At 37.4% G+C, this 21,517-nt stretch overlaps 1 pseudogene; it reads left to right on the top strand.

The window, feature by feature from the left end:
* The first annotated feature begins 1,186 nt into the window (after positions 1-1,186).
* On the top strand, positions 1,187-19,047 carry LOC148585372 (glutamate receptor 2.6-like; annotated as a pseudogene).
* Positions 19,048-21,517: the final 2,470 nt, after the last annotated feature.

The raw sequence follows: 21,517 nt of genomic DNA, 5'->3' as shown, positions 1-21,517 counted from the left end.
GTAAGCAAGTAGTGAGCAATCTCTCTCAAGAGACATATTTTTAACCAAAAGTATGGGTGAAAAGCGGTTGGGGTTAGCGATTATTGGCTAAAACTGCTAACCGTAACAGTTTAGGCGGTTAGTAAAATTCACTAATTGCCTCCGCTATTCGCCTAAGCGGTTAACCGGTAGTTAGCGAGTTAATAACCCTAATAATCGCTAACTGCCTTTTAAAAGAAAATTTAAAATTTTAAAAAATAAATAAAATTTTAAATTTTAAAGAAAAAACTAAAATGATGTCGTTGGTAGTATGATAATATCCTACTATACACAACATCGTTTCTAGAATTTTATATATATTTAAACATAAAACAACGTCGTTTTACGTATTTTTATGTATATAAATATTGTTAGGTTGTATTTGACCTTATTCAATGAGAAAAACCTGTGTTCGTAATTTCTCATTCCTTTCCCTTGGGTTAAGGTAAAGATTGGAGGTGTTTTGGGTTTTGTCATTAAATTGCCAAAATGGGAAATTGTTGGGTTTAGTTTGGCTTTATTTAATGATCAAAAATTTGTTTGTATTTTTCTATTCTTCCCCAAGTGTCGAGGTGAAGATTGGATATTTGTTAGAGTTCTTTGCCTTCCCCATTGGATGGGGCGTTAGAAGGAGCCCGTGATAGGACTGAAGGAGTGCTCTCTGGTTTTCCGTTAGGAGCCCCATCAAGACGGGACATGTAACAGGAAGTTTTTGTTTTCCAATCAGAAGTCATGCAGAACGGGACATGTAACATGAGGCTATTGGTTCCTCATCAGGAACCTCGCCAGAACGGGACATGTAACGGGAGGTTATTGTTTGCTCGTCCGGAACCTCATCAGAACGGAACATGTGACGGGACCAAAGCTGAAGCTACTGTTTTTTCATTAGAAGGTACATTATGACAGGCTCATGATGACGGGTATTTAAATCTACTTTTTACTCTTTGCGTCTTAATGAGGATTAACTCCCGTTATGACGAGGGTGGTTCAAAATACAGATTTTGGCCTTCGCGTTAGAACAGAAGAAAATCCATGTTAATATGGAAATAAGTAAAATTTCAAATCTATATATACCTGTCCCATTTTCTGCAGAACTATTTGAACCTCTCAATTTCCATTTATGCTCTTCTGAGTTTGGAGATTCCCAGTGAAGAAAGGGTTGGTAGAAATGGTGAGGGAGCCATCGGGGGATGTGGAGGTGTGTGGGTAAGGTGAGCTATTGGTACCGTCAATGAAACCATAAAGATCATGGTCTAGGAGGAAGGGTTCGACTTGAGTTCTCCAAACCAGAAAGTTTCTCTTGTTGAGCTTGGTGATAGATTAGGCCAAGTTGGATATGGGTGATGTAGGGTTGTTTTGATTGGTGGGTTTTTGATTTGTTGTAATGTAAGAGGGTTGAAGGAGAAGCAGAGTTTGAGGATGAAGAGGCCATTGGGTTTGCATCTGGGGTGTTTGAGAAAGAGCTTCAAAGACGAATTGGAGGGCAACGGGTGCTAGGGACTACGTCGTTAGTTGTTTGTTTACTGCTCTGATTCAATAAAGATGTAGGTATTTAGAAGGTTTGTATCCTACATTTTTCTCTATTGATGTTAATTTGATAGACTTATAACACATACGTTGTCCCAAGAGGTAGCTCAATCAGCTGAGATCATGCCTAATGAAGTGGAAGTCACTAGTTTGAATCTTTCTCCTTCTCTTGTGTGGACATGTCAAAAAAAAAAAAAAAAAAAAAAAACACATTTGAAGTTACATAACAGGAAATAAATACAAAAGAAAAAATATTTTGTTTCCTTTCTTGGGCTAGTTGTTGCTTGATTCCTTATTTGTTTTATTTGCTTTTGTTGCCTTATTAGTTATAGCCTTGCTTTATATGTTGTTGCCTTGTGTATTTGGTTTCCTTCTGTGTCTGATGATTCAATTTTGTCTAGGCCAAGTAGATATATTGCTATTATTTGAATGTAGACTAACAATTTTGATTGCAGCTAAGACCCTCATCGAGAAGCATCATGCAAGGGCAATCATGGGCGTCAGAGCATGGCAGGAGGCAATATTTGTTGCACAGCTTGGTAATAAATCCCACGTCCCTATCGTATCACTATCAAATGAAGCCCCACCGTTGGCCTCTTGCCGATGGCCATTCTTAGGGTGCGTTTGGGAGTGCGTTTTAAAAAAAATAATTTACGATTTTAAACCAAATCGCAATTTTAGGGTGTTTGGGATTGCGATTTTAAAAACGTAAATTTTAAAATCGCAAAAAAATCTGCGATTTCAATAAGCTGATTAGAGGGTGCTTATTTGAAAAAGTACGAATTTAAAACAAAATCACGATTTCTATTAAAAAGATATTTGGCGCAATAGTTACCTTTTTTAGAACGAGAATGAAAAAAATACCAAGAATACCCACCTAAAATATATTAAAATCCTTGTTTTTTTTTTTTTTTTTTTTTTCTTCATCCTCTCTGTCTTGTTCATCCTTATTGGTAATTTGGTCATGAAACCGCAATTTTATGCTAATGTTATCCAAACACTCAATTGATAAAAAAAGTATTTTTTAGTATGTTTTGCAAAATGCCTGTGCGATTCTAAAAAATAGCGATTTTAAAAACGCAAATTTTAAAAATGCAATTTTTAAAATCGCACTTATTGAAATCGTACTCCCAAACGGGCCCTTAGTTAGTGCTACTCGCAGCATAGATTCTCATATGAAAGCTGTTGCAGCTATAATTCAGAGTTTGCATTGGCGGAAAGTTAACATCGTCTATGAAGACTTCAACCCAGCTGTCAGTGGCATAACTCCGCACATCATTACCGCCATAGAAGAAGTTAATGCGGAGATTAATGACCTTTTGCCTCTCTCTCCTTTTTCTCCGTACCCTTCTATATCAGAAAAGCTGGAGATCCTAAAAAATGGACAATGCAGGGTTTTCATTGTTCACACTTCCATTACATTAGCCACTAAAATCTTCAAGGAAGCGAGTAAGATGGGAATGATGGGGAAAGACTTTGTGTGGATCACCACCAATGACATTACAAGTCAAATAGATTCACTTAATACATCATCCATCATCTCGATGCAAGGTGTCTTAGGAGTTAAGACCTACTTTTCTACCTCCAAAAAACGCTTAAAAGATTTCCAATCTAAATTTCAAGTTATATATGTTTCGTTTGCAATATCCTGATGGGCCACTTCCGAAACCAGAAGCTTCTACCTTACAAGCCTATGATGCTACATGGGCAGTGGCTCTTGCATTAGAAGGAAACACATATTTGAGAAATAGTGTTGATAAAATGAATGGAGAACAGTTGTTAGAAGAAATAATGAAAAGTAATTTGGAAGGGTTGACTGGTGCATTCGATTTTACTAGGCATAAATTGGCTCCAGTTCACAATTTTTGCATCCTTAATGTGGCTGAAAAAAGTTACAGGGATCTTGGATTACTGGACGGAGGGGTTGGGCCTCTCAGAGAGAATCCATAAGCCAAGCAATTATAACAAGTCGATGAGCATTCTAGGACAAGTTTTTTGGCTGGGTTGCCCCTGGTTAGTGCCAAAAGGATGGGCGATACCAACTAGTCATGGAGGCCGACTGAAAGTAGGAGTACCTACAGGGAGCACATTTAGAGAATTTGTGAATGTGAGATATGATCGTCCGGTGAGCGATCCGGTCATCAAAGGGTTTTCCATCGAAGTCTTCAAAGCCACATTAGCACTTCTACCATATGACATGCCATATGATTTTATACCATTTGAAGGCACCTATGATTCTTTGGTGGAACAAGTTCATGTTAAGGTGAATTATTTTTTATCTACTGCATAATTTTTATACTACATACTCAGTTAGACAGTATACTAAACGCTTTTTCTAGTTTTATTCTGTAGTTGTTTTGAATCCATTCATCTACAATTGCAACATAGAATTTTTTTTGGATGAATAAGAATCCTTTTACCAACAACAAAGAAGAATACAACTCACTCTCCAGCAAGACATTGGAACAAAGCTACAACATAGAGCAGAACGACACATCACTGCAACACACCCTCACCAACAAGTACAACCAAAGAAACACCCAGGAACTTAGCCTCCTACTATCAACCCATTACAATCCAACCCCATTTAATACAACTCCAGACTTTGTATATATCTATACATCCTAAACAAACTATACTTGTGGGCAAACAAAACCAGACAAAGAATACAATCGTGGAAACCCGATCTACTGCAGATAGACTTATTCAGTAAAGAATCTTTGAACACTCTCCATCCCCCATAACTCGACTTCTGATATCCCAAGCTACGCTTTTCATCATTTGGTCCTCTGAATTCACCACATTCCCATGCTTCAAGTCATTTCTTCTCCTTCAAAGACGATAAATGATAGCTCTCCAAAACCCAGTTTGCACAAGCTAGCTTTTAAGCTCCTTCCCTTTAGATCAGCAGTACCCCATTTCACCACCTCTTCCCAAATCAAAGGAGGATAAGCTATCAGACATTTACCCATCACCTCCCTCCAAATGCTAAATCTACATTGAAAGAAAATATGATCCTTATGTTTAGTATATCCCCTGCAGAAAGTGCACAATGTATCACCTCTCTAATTCCCCTGCAATAATTGACTACCAGTTGATAAGCAGTTGAAAGCAAGCCAAGTAATAAAAGAGTGCCTTATAATAGCCAAAGGAAACCACGCCAAAGACCACACCATTGAACTTCCACCTGCTTAGTCCCAATCACACCCCATGTATTCTCAATCAAGAACAAACCTTTCAAAGTAACCACCCAAACTAGCAAATCAAAATTTCTTCTCTCCGCTAGATCAAGTTTGCTTTGATTCTGTTACCAAATACTTGGACCTTGCTGGAGGACAAAATCAGTCTTTGCCCTTCATGACACTTGCTAATTTTGCATTAAGGCAGGTGCCCCACATCGTAATTAGCATGGAATCCATACATGTCAAAGAGCACTCCATCTGCGTGCCAATTATCCAGAGATGGACCGATTGACTACCACCAACTTTGAACTTGACAACCCCTTAGCAGTTTCTACAAGTTTTAGCAATTTCCTCCAATTCCAAAACAACTTCGAGTGATCTTAACTTGCCAAAAACTCTTCCCCTTCAAAATTTCTCTCCTACCCAAGCAACCCACAAGGAACCAGCTTTGGAGAAAAGATTCAAAATATGATGCATTATAGCCGAAATGTTCCATTCCTCTAACCGTTTTATACTCAAACCTCCTTCTTTCTTATGTTTCTTAGGCAAACAAACTAAACTCCGAGCTACCTTTGCTCTTGCAGTCACACTATTATTTCCAAACCATAGAAATCGATTGAACTTTTGTTCAAAGATGCGAATCACTTTCTTTGGAAGGATGAAAATAGTAGACCAGTAAATTTGAAGACAGTAAAGCATAGACAAGAGCAATTTCAATCTGCTAGAAAATGATAGTTTCTTCGTCCTCCATGAGTTAATTCTTGAGGAAATCCTCTCTATCAGACTAGAGAAATCCAAAACCATGAGTTTTCTAGACAAAATAGGAACTCGTATGTATCTTCTTTTTTTTTTCTGGAATAATAATAATTTTATTGAAAGAAAAGGGCAAAGCCCTTGTGCACAAAAGAGTATACAATCTAAAAAACAAATTCAATCTATGAGATTCTGAGTAAAAATTAGGAACATTTACAATAAACCAATCCAAAATAGATCTCATAAAGGAGGATTTTTGAAAAAGCACATTGGACTCGCTTTTCTCAAAGAGACACCAATTCCTTTCTCTCTAAATGCTCATCATTAAGAGAGGAGGAATAACTTTCCACATTGCCTCTTTGGGGTGTCCCCTCACTTAAAATTTCCAGCAAAGAAATTGCTGTATGATGTTACTAGGTATGACCTAAGAAACCTCGAAAATGTTAAGAACCAAGTGCCAGAGATCAGCAGTATACTCACAGTTGATGTGAAGATGATTAATAGTTTCTCAATTCATTTTACAAAGGCAACACCACTTAACTGGATGGAAACCCCACCTTCTAAGGTTATCCACCATGATTATTCTACATAATGTTGTTGTCCATAAGAAGCCAGTAATGCGAGGAGGGGCCTTTGTTGGCTGCCAACAAGGTTTTTCCCTACTTAAGATAAGATTTTGATTAAACAAAATGGAGCAAGTCATACAAAGATTTATCTAGATGGTTCTCCATCCATCTAGAAAGTTCTCTTCAAAGATTTATCTAGATGGTTCTCCATACATCTAGAAGGTTCTCTTCGAGATTTATCTAGATGATTCTCTATTCATCTAGAAGGTTCTCAATTTGTCTTCATCATCTAGATGGTTCTACCTTGGAGGTCAAGTTCATCTAGAAGATTCTAACTTGGGGGCTAAGTTCATCATCTAGATGGTTCTAACTTTTGCTATAAATAGCCAAGGGGCCTTATGCCTTAGTTGATTGATGATTGAGGAAGATCAACAACAACACACAAGAAGAGAAGCCAGGAGAGGAGAGCTTCAGTTATACTCCAGAGAGAGAGTTAAGAAAAGAGTGTTTTAATACACCACTGAGAGTGTATATTAGTTTCAACAGAGGTTGTTTCTCTCTGTATTATTTTACTCCTGTATTAACTCAAGTTTTGCATAACTTGAGTAAACACCACGGTAACAAGTTGTTTATAGTGGATTGATCGGAGTTAGTCCTGTGGATGTAGACCCACTGCCGAACGACGTAAATACTGTGTGTTGATCTCTTGCATTTATCATTCCATTATTATTCTGTGGAGTTCGCACAACCATTGAGTCAAGGGTGTGTCCATCCCTAACAAGTGGTATCAGAGCCAGGCTGGCGGTAATAGGGTACTATTCACCAACGTCTTTTACTTGAAGATTGTTGTGCAATTTTAATGGAAGGTACAAGCAGCAAAATGATAAGCCTGAATGGCAGCAATTGGCTGCTTTGGAAAGGCAAGATGTTGGACATTCTTTACTATAAAGATATGTATGCTCCAATTGAAGGTGACACAGCCAAGCCAAAGGAGACTTCAGATGCAAAGTGGAAGAAATTAAATTTACAAGTAGTTGGTCTCATTCGGCAATGGGTGGATGACAAAGTCTACCATCATATTTTCGATGAAACCAATGCTTGTGAATTATGGAAGAAGCTGACAGCAAGATACGAGTGAAAGACAGCCATAAACAAAGCCTTCTTGATTCGACAACTTGTTAACTTGAAGTTTAAGGAGGGCGTTTCAGTTTCCGACCATCTAAATGATTTTAGAGTATCGTAAATCAACTAAACACTATGAAGATGACTTTTGATGAGGAGCTACAAGCTTTGATGCTCTTAAGCTCTCTACCAGATAGCTGGGAAACCTTGGTGGTGTCCTTGAGTAACTCTACTCCCGATGGCAAGATGACCATGGAGCAAGTCACAAGCAGCATGTTCAATGAAGAAACCAGAAGACAGGCTGATGGGACAAACAGTGCACAAGCACTTGTCACAGAGAACAGGGGCAAAAGCAAAAACAGAGGTTTCAAGAGTCGTGATAAATCTAAAGGGAGGTCAAAGTCAAGAGGGAGGTCCATTGAAAGAAGAAAATGTTATCATTGCGGCAAGGAAGGTCATATGAAGAGAAATTGCTATGCTTGGAAGCGAGAACAAAACCAAGCTAACTACAGCCAAAGAAAAGATGATGAAAAGAATACAACTGCCACTTGCTCGGGGCAAGATGTGGTAGTTCTATCTTATGGCGCTGGGGATTGTTTGCATGTTGTGGGTAATGATGAGGAGTGAGTTGTAGACACCGCTGCCTCTTACCATGCTACTCCTAACAAGGAAATCTTCACATCATACAAAGCAGGTGACTTTGGTATGGTAAGAATGGGTAACACTAGCAACTCGAAGATAGTTGGGGTTGGTAACATCCGTGTTCAAACCAATGTCGGGTGTATTTTGATTTTGAAGGATGTTCGACATATTCCCGACCTACATCTCAATCTCATATCTGGGAATATTCTTGATAAAGAAGGGTATGAAAGTTACTTTGGCAAAGGAATTTGGAAGCTTACCAAGGGATCTTTGGTGGTGGCCAAAGGCAAGTCTTGTTGTTCATTATACAAGACGCATATGAAGGTGTGTCGTGATGAGATGTTCGCTGTGGAAGATAGTTCATCTCCAAATTTATGGCACAAGAGGCTAGGTCACATGAGTGAGAAAGGGCTGCAGATTTTGGCAAAGAAGTCGCTCATTCCTGTTGACAAAGGTAAAGCTCTTAATCCATGTGAACATTGTTTATTCGGGAAGCAGCATAGAGTTTCTTTTACAACGTCTTCACAAAAGAAATCTACTATTCTGGAGAGGGTCTACTAAGATGTTTGTGGACCTATCGAAGTTCCAACCTTGGGTGGCAATAGATATTGTCACATTCATTGATGATGCATCAAGGAAAGTGTGGGTCTATCTATTAAAGACAAAAGATCAAGTCTTTGATAGCTTTCAACAATTCTATGCCATGGTTGAAAGAGAGACTGGAAAGCAGTTGAAGTGTCTCCGTACTGACAATGGAGGAGAATACACTGTGAAGAAATTTAGAAGCTTTTGCTCAGAGCATGGAATAAGGCATGAAAGGACTGTACCAGGCACCCCACAACACAATGGTATTGCGGAGAGGATGAACCGCACCATTGTAGAAAGAGTTAGATGCATGCTCAAAATGGCTGGATTAGACAAGTCATTTTGGGGAGACGCCACTCTGACGGCCTGCTATTTAATCAACCGTTCACCTTCAGTTCCTTTAGGTTTCGACATACCGGAGAGAGTATGGAGCGGAAGAGATGTCTCATATCCTCATCTGAAGGTATTTGGGTGCAAGGCTTTTGCACATGTTCCAAAGGAGAACAGTTTGAAGCTTGATGGCAAGGCACTTCCCTGTATTTTTCTGGGTTATGGAAATGAAGAATTTGGATTCATGCTATGGGATCCAATCAAGAGGAAGATTGTCAGAAGTCGAGATGTGGTTTTCTATGAAGACCAATTCTATGGTGATGCAGATAAACCTGAGAAGTCTAAAGCTGCGATTGAAGATATAGTTGATTTATCTTCCAATCCTTCTCAGCATACTCTAGACGAGGAAGTTCTGCATGATGCTACACTAGAATTGACTCCCAGTGATGAGCTGGAGTTGCTTGATAATGATGAGGATACTGAGCAGGGGGAGCATCCTCATGATCAGGAAGATTCAAGATCTCAGGTTAGAAGATCTATGAGAGAGCATAGACCGTCATCCATATATCCTACTTCAGAATATATTTTGCTTACTGAAGAGGGGGAGCCAGAAAGTTTCCAAGAAGTACAATCTCATAAGGATAAAATCTGCTGGGTAAAAGCCATGCAAGAAGAGATGAATTCCCTACAAAAAAAATGATACCTATGAGTTGGTAGAACTTCCTAAAGGAAGAAAAGCGCTGAAGAACAAGTGGGTGTTCAAGCTGAAAAGGGATAGCAATGGAAAGCTAGCAAAGCACAAAGCACGGTTAGTAGATAAAAGCTTTGCACAGAAGAAAGCAATGGAGGTCATTCCTTACTCCTTAGTTGTTGGGAGTCTTATGTATGCCATGGTGTGCACATGACCAGACATTGCACATGTTGTAGGTACTATCAGCAGATTTCTCCCAAATCTGGGCAAAGACTATTGGGAAGCTATGAAATGGATCGTAAGATATTTGAAGGGTACTTCCAATTTATGCTCAAGGACAAAGCATATTGATGTGAGGTATCATTGGCTATGTGAGGCGATAGACAAGAAGCAAATGAAGCTTGAAAAGATCCATACAGAAAAGAATCCCTATGATATGTTGACTAAGGTGGTTCTGACTGGGAAGCATGAGCTATGTTCCCAGTTAGCCGGTTTAAACTTCCTGTGAGTGAAGTTAGTCATGGCTTGCTCCTCTAAGTAGGGAGGGGGAGATTTATTGGCTGCTGACAAGGTTTTTCCCTACTTAAGATAAGATTTTGATTAAACAAAATGGAGCAAGTCATACAAAGATTTATCTAGATGGTTCTCCATCCATCTAGAAAGTTCTCTTCAAAGATTTATCTAGATGGTTCTCCATACATCTAGAAGGTTCTCTTCAAGATTTATCTAGATGATTCTCTATTCATCTAGAAGGTTCTCAATTTGTCTTCAACATCTAGATGGTTCTACCTTGGAGGCCAAGTTCATCTAGAAGATTCTAACATGGGGGCTAAGTTCATCATCTAGATCGTTCTAACTTTGGCTATAAATAGCCAAGGGGCCTTATGCCTTAGTTGATTGATGATTGAGGAAGATCAACAACAACACACAAGAAGAGAAGCCAGGAGAGGAGAGCTTCAGTTATACTCCAGAGAGAGAGTTAAGAAAAAAGTGTTTTAATATACCACTGAGAGTGTATATTAGTTTCAACAGAGGTTGTTTCTCTCTGTATTATTTTACTCCTGTATTAACTCATGTTTTGCATAACTTGAGTAAACACCACTGTAACAAGTTGTTTATAGTGGATTGATCAGAGTTAGTCCCGTGGATGTAGGTCCACTGCCGAACGACGTAAATACTGTGTGTTGATCTCTTGCAATTATCATTCCATTATTATTCTGTGGAGTTTGTACAACCATTGAGTCAAGGGTGTGTCCATCCCTAACAACCTTAACCTTCCAAATACTTCTTCAAGGGAATGAACTATATGCTCACTTGACTGTAACATGTTATAATATCGCTTTGCTGCAAAGCTGTGGCTGCTAGATGGTGTCCACAACATACTATCCACTTCTTTCGAGCGAGTTTTCGAGGAGAAAAATAGATTGAGAAAGGAGTCAAGAGATTCTACTTCCCAATTATGGGCTGCCCTAATAAAGCTTGGATTCCAATGGATTGGGGAACCGGAGAGGTCCAAGTAGTCTGACATCAAGGCCTCCTTGTTACAAGCTATGGAGTAGAATTCTGAAAATGAATAGTTCAGAGCCCCTTCTCCACAGCACACGTAATGGCAAAAGAAAATGCGGGAACAATCCCTAACCTTGAAGGAAACAAAGATGGAAAATTATACCCAACCTTTTCTAATATAACTCCAAATACTCACCCTGTAAGGTCCTCACGATTCCTTTGAATCCAACCGCCTCTCTGGATCTTGTACTTTATAAAAATCACCTTTCTCAATAAAGAATTTTCCTCATGCCTGAATTCCAAAGCCATTTTCCGAGGAGAACTTTCTTGAAAAACATGAGATTTTTGATACCCAACCCCCTTTAGGAATTGGGGAGCAAACAACCCTCCAATTCACCACATGTATTTGGGTTCCCCCCCTGGATCATCCAAAAGAAAATTGTAAGGTGTCCCCTCCCCCACTTAAACAAGTAGATCTTCTAACTAATCATTTTTTTTTTTTTTTTTTGTTGACAACCGCACTCAAATGACTTTAGGTTTGAAAACAACACCTAGAGGGAGACCCAAGTATCTTAGAGGAAGAGAAGAGATGTTACAATAGTGATAGCCCCGCACTCAAATGACTTTAGGTTTGAAAACAACACCTAGAGGGAGACCCAAGTATCTGAGAGGAAGAGAAGAGATGTTACAATAGTGAATATTGGCTATCTCCTCAAAATGCAGAACCTCCCTTATGAGAACTAACTTAGGTTTTTGGAGGTTCACCTTCAATTACGTAATGGCCTCAAAACACAGGAAAATGTGACCCAAATTAAGAATTTGATCATTGTCTGTGTCACATAGAATAAGTGTATCACCTACAAATATGAGATATTTTAAAAGGGGTATTGTCAAGGTTGTCTACTTGAAATCCTAATAATAAACCCCCAACCATTGCTCTAGAGAGCATCCATGACTATGACAAGGAGAAGGGGCGAGAGAGGGCTCCCCTTGGCGAAGGCCCCGAGTACTTACGAAGAAGCCACGCGACCTACCATTGATCAAGACAAAAAAATGGGCCGTGGAAATATGAGCAGAAATCCACTTCCTCCATTTAGTACCAAACCCACTACGCATCAATGGATAAGAGAGGAAATCCCAATTGACATGACCATAAGCCTTGTCTAGGTCTAGTTTGCATAAAACACCAGGAAATCTCAATCTCATCCTACTGTCCCAGCACTCGTTGGCTATAATTGTTTGAAAAACACTATGCCGACTCCAAAAACTTGTTTATCACAATTTATGCGGAATTAATACTATGAAGCAATAAACAATTCAATCACCCAAAATATATAAAGCAATAAAGACGCAGACATAGATATTTTGGTTACGAAGAAGAAACTTTTTAGAAACCGATCTAAAAGTAAAACCTCTCCGGGGTAGCCAAACTCAGGAAATCACTATGAAAAGATTATCCAGAGATTACAGACATTAGGAATACTTACAACCCTTTGCAAGACCTTGGCTCTGTAAGATCAACAAGCCTACAACTCGTCTCCTTGCTCACAATCTTCTTCAACGTGATTCTCCTTTACCGGACTCTTCCGATAGACTTCTCAACCGTAGATTTATCAAAGGAATAACTAAAACTCTAAGAGATACAATTTAACGCTCACCACATATGATCTCTCTTAGCACAACCTCCGACGAACTCTCTGGGTGTGAAAATTCGTGCATCTCTCTTCTATAATGATGTATATATACCCCCGACAAAACCCTAGACCTAACCCACTTAAAATCATGTTTTTGGGCTAAAAACTTACGGGATGTCCGGATAGGTTAATGGGCTGTCCGGAAAAAGCCTTGCCGAGCAAAAATAGAGTTTCTGGAAATGCGGTCCGGACCCGGGGAAGGCATGTCTGGACAGGGCATGCAATGGGTGAAATAGCATTCTGGAAATGCTGTCCAGCCTTGATCAACAGCTCCGACCGATAGGCGTTTGTGGTCCGATTGACTTGAAATTTTGCAAGGACATTCATAACACATGAATCTACATTATGAACGGTGGAGATTAGATTTTGAGCATTTTATATCAGTATTTGAGCCTATGAACAGTAGTTTTCTGCATTTTGGAACTGAATTAAGCCAACAGAAGAACTAACAAACTCCTCCTTCGGCAATTCAGTGACAAAACCAAAATGCCGAGCCAATCCTATCATCTCCCCATATTTACTCCCCCTTTTTGTCACAGAATGACAAAAGGTCTTCATGTTTCCTGAAACACTTCACAAAATATAAAAAGGCATATGTGGAACAAGAAGACATAAATAAAACTCATGATAAAAAGAATGACGTAGAATGCATGATCATAAAGAAACATCAGCAAAAGTCCCCCTCAATGTATGACTCAATTAACAACAAGAAACTGGAAATACAAAACATGTTTCTCCCCTTCAAAAGTCAAATGAACACAAATGATATACACATCAATGACTCATGTATTACACAACGAATATCCCAAACATGCTCCAAATATGCAAAATATACATGAGACTAGAAATGGCAAGAAACTCATATTGCTTAACCCAAGCCAAGAAAATATTCCATTCAACCCATGCTTGTGTGGTGTGTGTGTGTAAGCCATCCAAAGAGAAAAAAATTTTGACTTACAAAATAAGGAGAAAGTTTCACCACCATGAGGTTTTGACAAGTATATCAAATCAAAAGTCAAACCTTATCATACTAGGGCCTAGCCACTCTTATCCTATACATTTCTCTTTGTAAAACATTTTGCACAAGTTTGACATAGTGAAATAAATTCCTTTTGGAATATGATCTTTTGATTTTATTTGTTTCACTATCTTGTTTATTTTTCTCTTTCAGAAAGTGTCCTTAAACTTTTGGTGCTTATCACAAAAGAGGAAGCATGAATTTTTAAGTCCTAGGTTCAACTAGCATATGGTCAATTTGAAAATATGACTAGTCAAAAACCTCATGTTGTTACCTAACAGACCTCAAAATAAAGTGAAACAAAACCTCAATTTAAGCTTAAATGTGTACAAGAGATAAAGCATAGGCAAAATGTACCACATAAGCTCAGGCTTTAGGTATCCACAAAAACAAGTCCATTGACACAAATTTTCATCTCATGCATATTAAGAACATTCCAAGACGCAAGGAATTAAATCCATAAAAAGCAACATGAGAAATTAATGGATTATCTACGTGCATAAGACAAAATAAAGAAAAGAAAACAATCAAAGTAACATATTTTTGTCTTTTTGAAATTTTTCGCAAAAGAAATGCACACGAACGAAAAAATAAAATGCACAACAAACAAAAATGCAATGCAAAACAAAATAACATGCTTGAATTAAGATTACAACAGGCAAGACATGAATTTCTTTTAGCATTAAACTTTCATCACATCTTATAGGTCCCACTACAAAATAATGATTTGGTTTAATAACTACTTCTAGGTCTTCACAAGACATTACACATTCCTGAACATTTGATTAGCAAGTAGACAAAAATCTTGGTGGTCCGCACACAACATCTCATCTATAAGCTTTTCAAAGATCATGATATATGAATTTCTTGAAAAATCCTTTATGAATATGTCTCAAAACAAGAATCTCAAAACAACCATGTATACACTCCTCATACAAAAAGTGTAACAACAAAAACAATGCAATGAATAAACAATAAAGCAAAAACAAAAAAAAAATGCAAAGCAAAGAAAAATAACACGCTCTAGGATATTCAAAAATAAGCAAAACAATCAATCCTAGGCATGTTATTGACTCACCTAACTTTAGGTGAGATCACTACCACTCTCCCTCAATGGGTGAATGGTATAATCCTTCCTAACTCAAACCTTCTTGAAAGAAGGTGTAGAGACGTGAACATTTTCAATCTTGTCTAATCTAGACAAACCTCCCATCATCATTGTGCATAACTCCAAAGGTTCTTTCCTAGAAACAAAATTTTTATTTTTATGCATATAAGGTTTCAATTTAAAACAGTTGGGTCGAATGTGACCAACTTTTCCACAATGATGACAAGTAGGGATAAACCTTTTAGGAAGTAGATTCCTAGGAGGATGGACGACTCTATACTTGGGGTAAGATACACAAGGTTCAATATGAATTTTCTTAACTTTCTGACATTGTGAGGTCGAGGCAGCTGCTGTTTTTCTTTTAACCAAAGATTCTTCTACTTTTTCTGATTTAACAAATATTATCTCGGAAGTAGAATCATTATTAGAAGACAAAGCAACATGACAATCAAAACTTAACTCAGATTTATCAGAATCAGAGTTTTGAGTATACAACATATTCTCAAGGGAATTGCTAGAGAATTTTTCCAATTGAGTTTCTGACTCTTTTAATTTATTCTCTAACAAATCAACTTTAGAACCTAAAACAAGATTTTCAGATTTTAAAGAATCAATTAAAACATGTGATTTGGACAATTTAGTAACAATAGATTCTTTCACATGTTTAAGATCTTGAAAATCCTCCAAACAATTTGTGTATCGATGTCAAAAGAGTGAATTTTTCCAACAAATTGTTGAAAGAGTTTATAAGATCATATTCCCCTTGAGAAGTATTCATAGCAAACAAGAGTCAATAGATCTCACTCAGGAATTTAATCCAAACAGAGTGAACCCGCTGTGATACCAATTGAAAAACGCTATGCTAACTCCAAAAACTTGTTTATCATAATTTATGCAAAATTAATACTATGAAACAATAAACAATTCAATCACCCAAAATATATAACGCAATAAAGAGGCAGACACAGATATTTTGGTTACGAAGAGGAAACTTTTTAGAAACCGATCTAAAAGTAAAACCTTTTCGGGGCAGCTAAACCCAGGAAATCACTATCAAAAGATTATCTAGAGATTACAGACATTAGGAACACTTACAACCCTTTGCAAGACCTTGGCTCTGTAAGATCGACAAGCCTACAACTAGTCTCCTTGCTCACAATCTTCTTCAACGTGATTCTCCTTTACCGGACTCTTCCGATAGACTTCTCAACCGTAGATTTCTCAAAAGAATAACTAAAATTCTAAGAGATTCAATTTATCGCTCACCACATATGATCTCTCTTAGCACAGCCTTCGACGAACTCTCTGGGGGTGAAAATTCATGCCTCTCTCTTCTATAATGATGTATATATACCCCCGATAAAACCCTAGACCTAACCCACTTAAAATCACGTTTTTGGGCCTAAAACTTACGGGGTGTCCGGACAGGTTAATGGGCTGTCCGGACAGGGCCTTGCGGAGCAAAAATAGAGTTTCTGGAAATGCGGTCCGGACCCAGGGAAGGCCTGTCTGGATAGGGCATGCAATGGGTGAAACAACATTTTGGAAATACTGTCTGGCCTTCATCAACAGCTCCGATCGATGGGCGTTTGTGGTCCGATTGACATGAAATTTTGTAGGGACGTTCATTACACATGAATCTACATTATGAACGGTGGAGATTGGATTTTGAGTATTTTTATCTCAGTGTTTGAGCTCATGAACAGTAATCTCTGCATTTTGGAACTGAATTAAGCCAACACAAGAACTAACAATGTTGAATCTAAAATTTTTCTCTCGCTAATAAATACATGCTAGCTGGTTGAAGCAAGTGCTCCTAACACTTGATCAATCTACTAGCAAGAACTTTCGCCAAGATCTTATAAACACTCTCTACAAAGCTATGATTGGTTTGAAGTCTCTTACCTCTAGCTGTCCAATCTTCTTAAGGATGAGAGAAATAAAGGTACCATATAGGCTCTTCTCAAACTCCTCATGCTCATGGAAGTTATGGAAGACTCATAAGATCACCCTTCACTATAGACAAACAAGAGTGAAAAAAAGAAAAAAGAAAAAAGACAAAGAAAAAGTGAAGTCATACCCCTAGCGCTCTGTCTTCATCCATACTAGTACTACCACTACCAGGTTTGTTATCGGGATAGTACCCTTTTTCATTTGAAAACGGTCTAAAATATGTTGCTTTAGACCCAAAGGAACTCCACTACATAAAATTGTACTCTTACTAGGATTAGCCACCAGCCCCGAAAGAGTGGTAAACTCATTCAACACTGATTTGATAGGTTTTTGTAGAACACAAATCAACCACAAAAAACATAAGTCATACGTACAACACAAATGAGTTAGCTTCCCTTTTCCACATTTTGGATTAAATTCAAACAACTTCTTCACTATGACAGCCTCCTCCAATAATTGAGAAAGAACTTCCATGGCCAAAGCAAAAAAAAAAGTATGGTGAAAGAGGATTTGCTTCCCTAAAGCCCATCAATTTATCGCACCGAAGTTCCATTCACAACTATAGAAAATCTTGATGTAGTAATGGATTCCTTTATCTACTCAACAAACCAAGGAGGAACACCATAACATAGTTAACAAAGAATCATGAAATCCCAATACAACAAATCATACGCCTTCATTTAATCAACTTTAGTAGTACATCTAGCTCTCCCTTTATTCGATCTTATGGTAGTCTTTCAAAATCACTTGAGCAAGTAAAACATTCACACCTATACTCCTATTTGGAATAAAGGTGGTTTGAGTTTTACTTAGAAGATCTAGACTTGGAACGAACCAGTTAGCAAGGATTTTGGTAATACACTGCAATATAGAACTTTATAATAAATGAATATTTAGATAAATGAGTTTTCCTCGCATTCAGATAAATGAACATTATGATTACATCATTTCAAAATGGCTTCATTTCGCATGTTAGGGTAACTTTTGGCAAGTTGAACACCTTCACATCCTTAAAAGCTTGTGGAATGAAATGGAAAATTTGACACTATGCACCAACCATGTAAGTCTTATTAAGTTTCCTCAACTGAATTTTTACCTTGTGTTGAGATACAGCCATAGTTTCCCATCGTTGTGAACATGCAGAATTTTCGCAACCGTATGCTGAGTTGGGTCTCCAGATGTTGATATATATAAAACCTAAAAGATTAGAAAGAGCTTGGTTGTTCAAGAAGCCCTTCACCACCTATCTGTGGGTCTATACAGTTCTAGGTGTTAAAAGAAATTAGATCCCGTATTGGTTGGGTTTGAGCTTAGTTGTGGCTTAATAGTTGTATATAAACCCAAATAAAATAAAATCCAACCAAAGTTTGGACCGTTAGGAATTCAGTTGTAATGTCGATTTGCTGAGCTTCCAAACATACTCAAAAAACATGTATAAAAAGTGAAAAATTGCAAGATCTTACAGTCTCTGTGTGGCCTAAAAGACTATTCTCATGTTTCAGGCTCTCGCGAAGAGTTCTCCTTATCGACCTGATATTTCCGAAGCAGTTCTTAAAGTGTCTGAAACTGGAAAATTGCAAGACCTTGAGCATTCTTTAACCTCATCCTTCAAGTGCATTGCTGCTCAGCCTGTCGATGATCATAGTAGTCTTGGAATGAGTAGTTTTTGGGGTCTCTTTCTCATCACTGGAGGAACATCCACCATTTCTCTCTTGATATTCATCTTTCGTCATGTTCGCCAAAGATGGTATCAACCTTCTAGAGAAGAGCAACAACATCATAACCTCGCTAACTATGAGTTATTGATGTTTGGTCATGAAATCCAAAATGGATATCAATCATATTTGTAATAAAGAAGTTTGCTTTTTGATCTTCTGTAAATGGAAAATATTTAATGTACATGAAAGCCGATGAATCCCCATACTCGAGGGATTTTATGATCTTAGATTTTCTTTATTTGTATTCCTTTTAAGATCAATTAAAACCGATCATATCTTATAAAGGTTTCGAAAAAGTGGTTTTTTTGTTTGAAAAATTATTTTGAAGTGATCTTATAGTCTCTATGTGGCCTAAAAGACTATTCTCATGTTTCAGGCTTTCACGAAGAGTTCTCCTTATCTACCTGATATTTCCGAAGCAGTTCTTAAAGTGTCTAAAAGTGGAAAATTGCAAGACCTTGAGCATTCTTTAACCTCATCCTTCAAGTGCATTGCTGCTCAGCCTGTTGATGATCGTAGTAGTCTTGGAATGAGTAGCTTTTGGGGTCTCTTTATGATCACTAGAGGAACATCCACCATTTCTCTCTTGATTCATCTTTCATCATGTTCGCCAAAGATGGTATCAACCTTCTAGAGAAGAGCAACAACATCATAACCTCGCTAACGATGAGTTATTGATGTTTGGTCTTGGAATCCAAAATCGATATCAATCATATTTGTAATAAAGAAGTTTGAGTTTTGATCTTCTGTAAATGGAAAATATTTAATGTACATGAAAGCCGATGAATCCCCATACTCGAGGGATTCTATGATCTTATATTTTCTTTATTTGTATTCCTTTTAAGATCAATTAAAACCGATCATATCTTATAATGCTTTCAAAAAAGTGGTTTTTTTGTTTGAAAAATTATTTTGAAGTGATATATGTAGGCATCATGTGCATAAATTATTGCATAGCGGAAAATAATCCTATAAGCTTATACTTCAAGAAAATTAAGCAATAATATGCATAAACGAAAGCACAAGAAAAATGTACCTACATGGATTTTCGGCCACTCCCTAGCTTGTTAGGCAATTTGAATTTTCTTCTTGCATGTTAATGAACGCCAAGAACATAAATGAACAATCCTTCAAGTCTTCTTCTTGATGACTGAAGCTGACCAATAGATTGGGCTCTCAAATTGTTTCCAAACAAATCAAAAACCTTGACTACTTGAAATTCAATCCCTTTGGCCCTTGTTTTATAAAATAAAACATGCCCATAAATAAATAAATATTGTTGGGGATTATGCCCATAATCTTAGTAATTTTAGATCCATGATGACATTTAATGTTTGTAATGAATATATGTTTTATTCACTGATTAAATTATTTTGAGTATATGACATATAAAATGTCTTTTACATGCCTATTACCAATAATTCATCATGCATGTGAAAGGTCTTAAGGATGACATTGAATATGGCTATGGGTGTGAGTAACGTAGTTATCACACAGGGTTTTAGTTCATAATCCTTGTATTCTTAAAGATATAAAGTTCGCAGTTGGTAAATGAAATTGGGGCAATTCTATTTTGAGTAAGACTGTTACACATCAAATCTTGGTGATCTACCATGATCAAGCGCATCGGCATCTTCGGATTGATGTGTAGGTGTTGAGACCCTAAGGCACTGAACAGACCAAGAAGTTTTTTCATAAAGATACTATCTATTAAGAAAAGACAATAACACCTTAATAGACTACTTTAGACTTTGATTCAAAATTCCGAGGAAATTGTGGACTCAGATGTTTTATGTAGATTACTTTGATGTATCCAAGAGTGAGACCTATCATCGGTTGGACTAACCTCAATACATTGGGTAATCGTATGAAACATATTGGGAAAACATTTTCCAAGAAGGAATCCAAATCCTTTGTAAGTAAGCAAAGAGATAAGAAATTTCTCATTGAGATAGATTTTATGGATATTATTCTCAAGACACTAGCTAGAGCATTTTGGTTGGCATACCAAAATATATATGTCATTTTCACATTATAAGAATAACGTAAAGTTAGTGACTCAAGGATAAAGAGGTAGAGAATTAAGTGGCAGTATCTTTAGCCTTAATTATACTATGGAGGAATCATAAGTCAACGTTAAGTAAGTCAAAGCGATTTATTGTTTAATCAAAATATTTATTGGAGTACAATCACAATTATTTAGTAGAATTAATTGTGAATAACATAATTACATAAATATTTAAGCCAATAATTATTTTTCCCTTTAGGTCCCTCACCAAGCTGATATAAGTTAGCCATAGTAAGACTTTCTTATCTATTGGGCTAAGTGTTTTATTTATTTAAAACATGGGCTAGAGAGTATGTATGAGGTTGGGCTTGTGATAAAACCCATAGGCCTAAAAGAGCATGGGGTGTATGAGGCCAGGGAATATTTCCCTGGCCCTATGCATTGGACAGAGGAAACAAGGGGCTGGGATTAAATCGCAGGCCTAACTCTCTAAGTAGGGAGCCGTATGGCCTAAGGAGAATTTCTCCCTGGCCCATGTGCAATGCATGGTGGCTAGGGGAAACCCTAGCCGTCCATGCTAGTCCTAGTTTTACTAAGACTAGGTTTTCTGCTCCTTGTCCCACATTGCTAAGATTTGAAAATTCTCTCCCCTGCTAAGCCTATAAATAAAGAAGAGCCTGAGGTTCTCAAATGATTCCATCTAGTTCTCTTGATACATAGTTTTCAGAAACACTCTGAAAATGACTAGTTCATTGTGTTAACTCACGAAGAATAAAAGTTTAAGATTTGAAGAGTATTGTGCAATTATCAACCTAAATAATAGACGAATAAATGTATGTTTTAATTGCAAGTGCACAAGATCAAAAGGATAGTATAGAAAGCACGTACAAGATCATTCCCCCGATGATTGACATAAATTATGCTTAAAGAGAATTCCTTAAATAATTATTTAAATGAAAGGAGATAAAAGATTTAATTTAAATAATAAGAAGGATAGGTAGGGTCCCAATATCCATCGCTAATCATACTCGAATAAGATAAACAATATGCACAATGATACAACCATATCAAGATACTTAATGTTTGCCAACCTAAG

Source organism: Corylus avellana, chromosome 5, assembly GCF_965113065.1.
Source record: "Corylus avellana chromosome 5, dhCorAvel1.hap1.2, whole genome shotgun sequence".
In the NCBI taxonomy this organism is placed as follows: Eukaryota; Viridiplantae; Streptophyta; class Magnoliopsida; order Fagales; family Betulaceae; genus Corylus; species Corylus avellana.
Note: the sequence above shows the minus strand (reverse complement) of the source record. Positions and strands in the feature narration are given on the sequence as shown.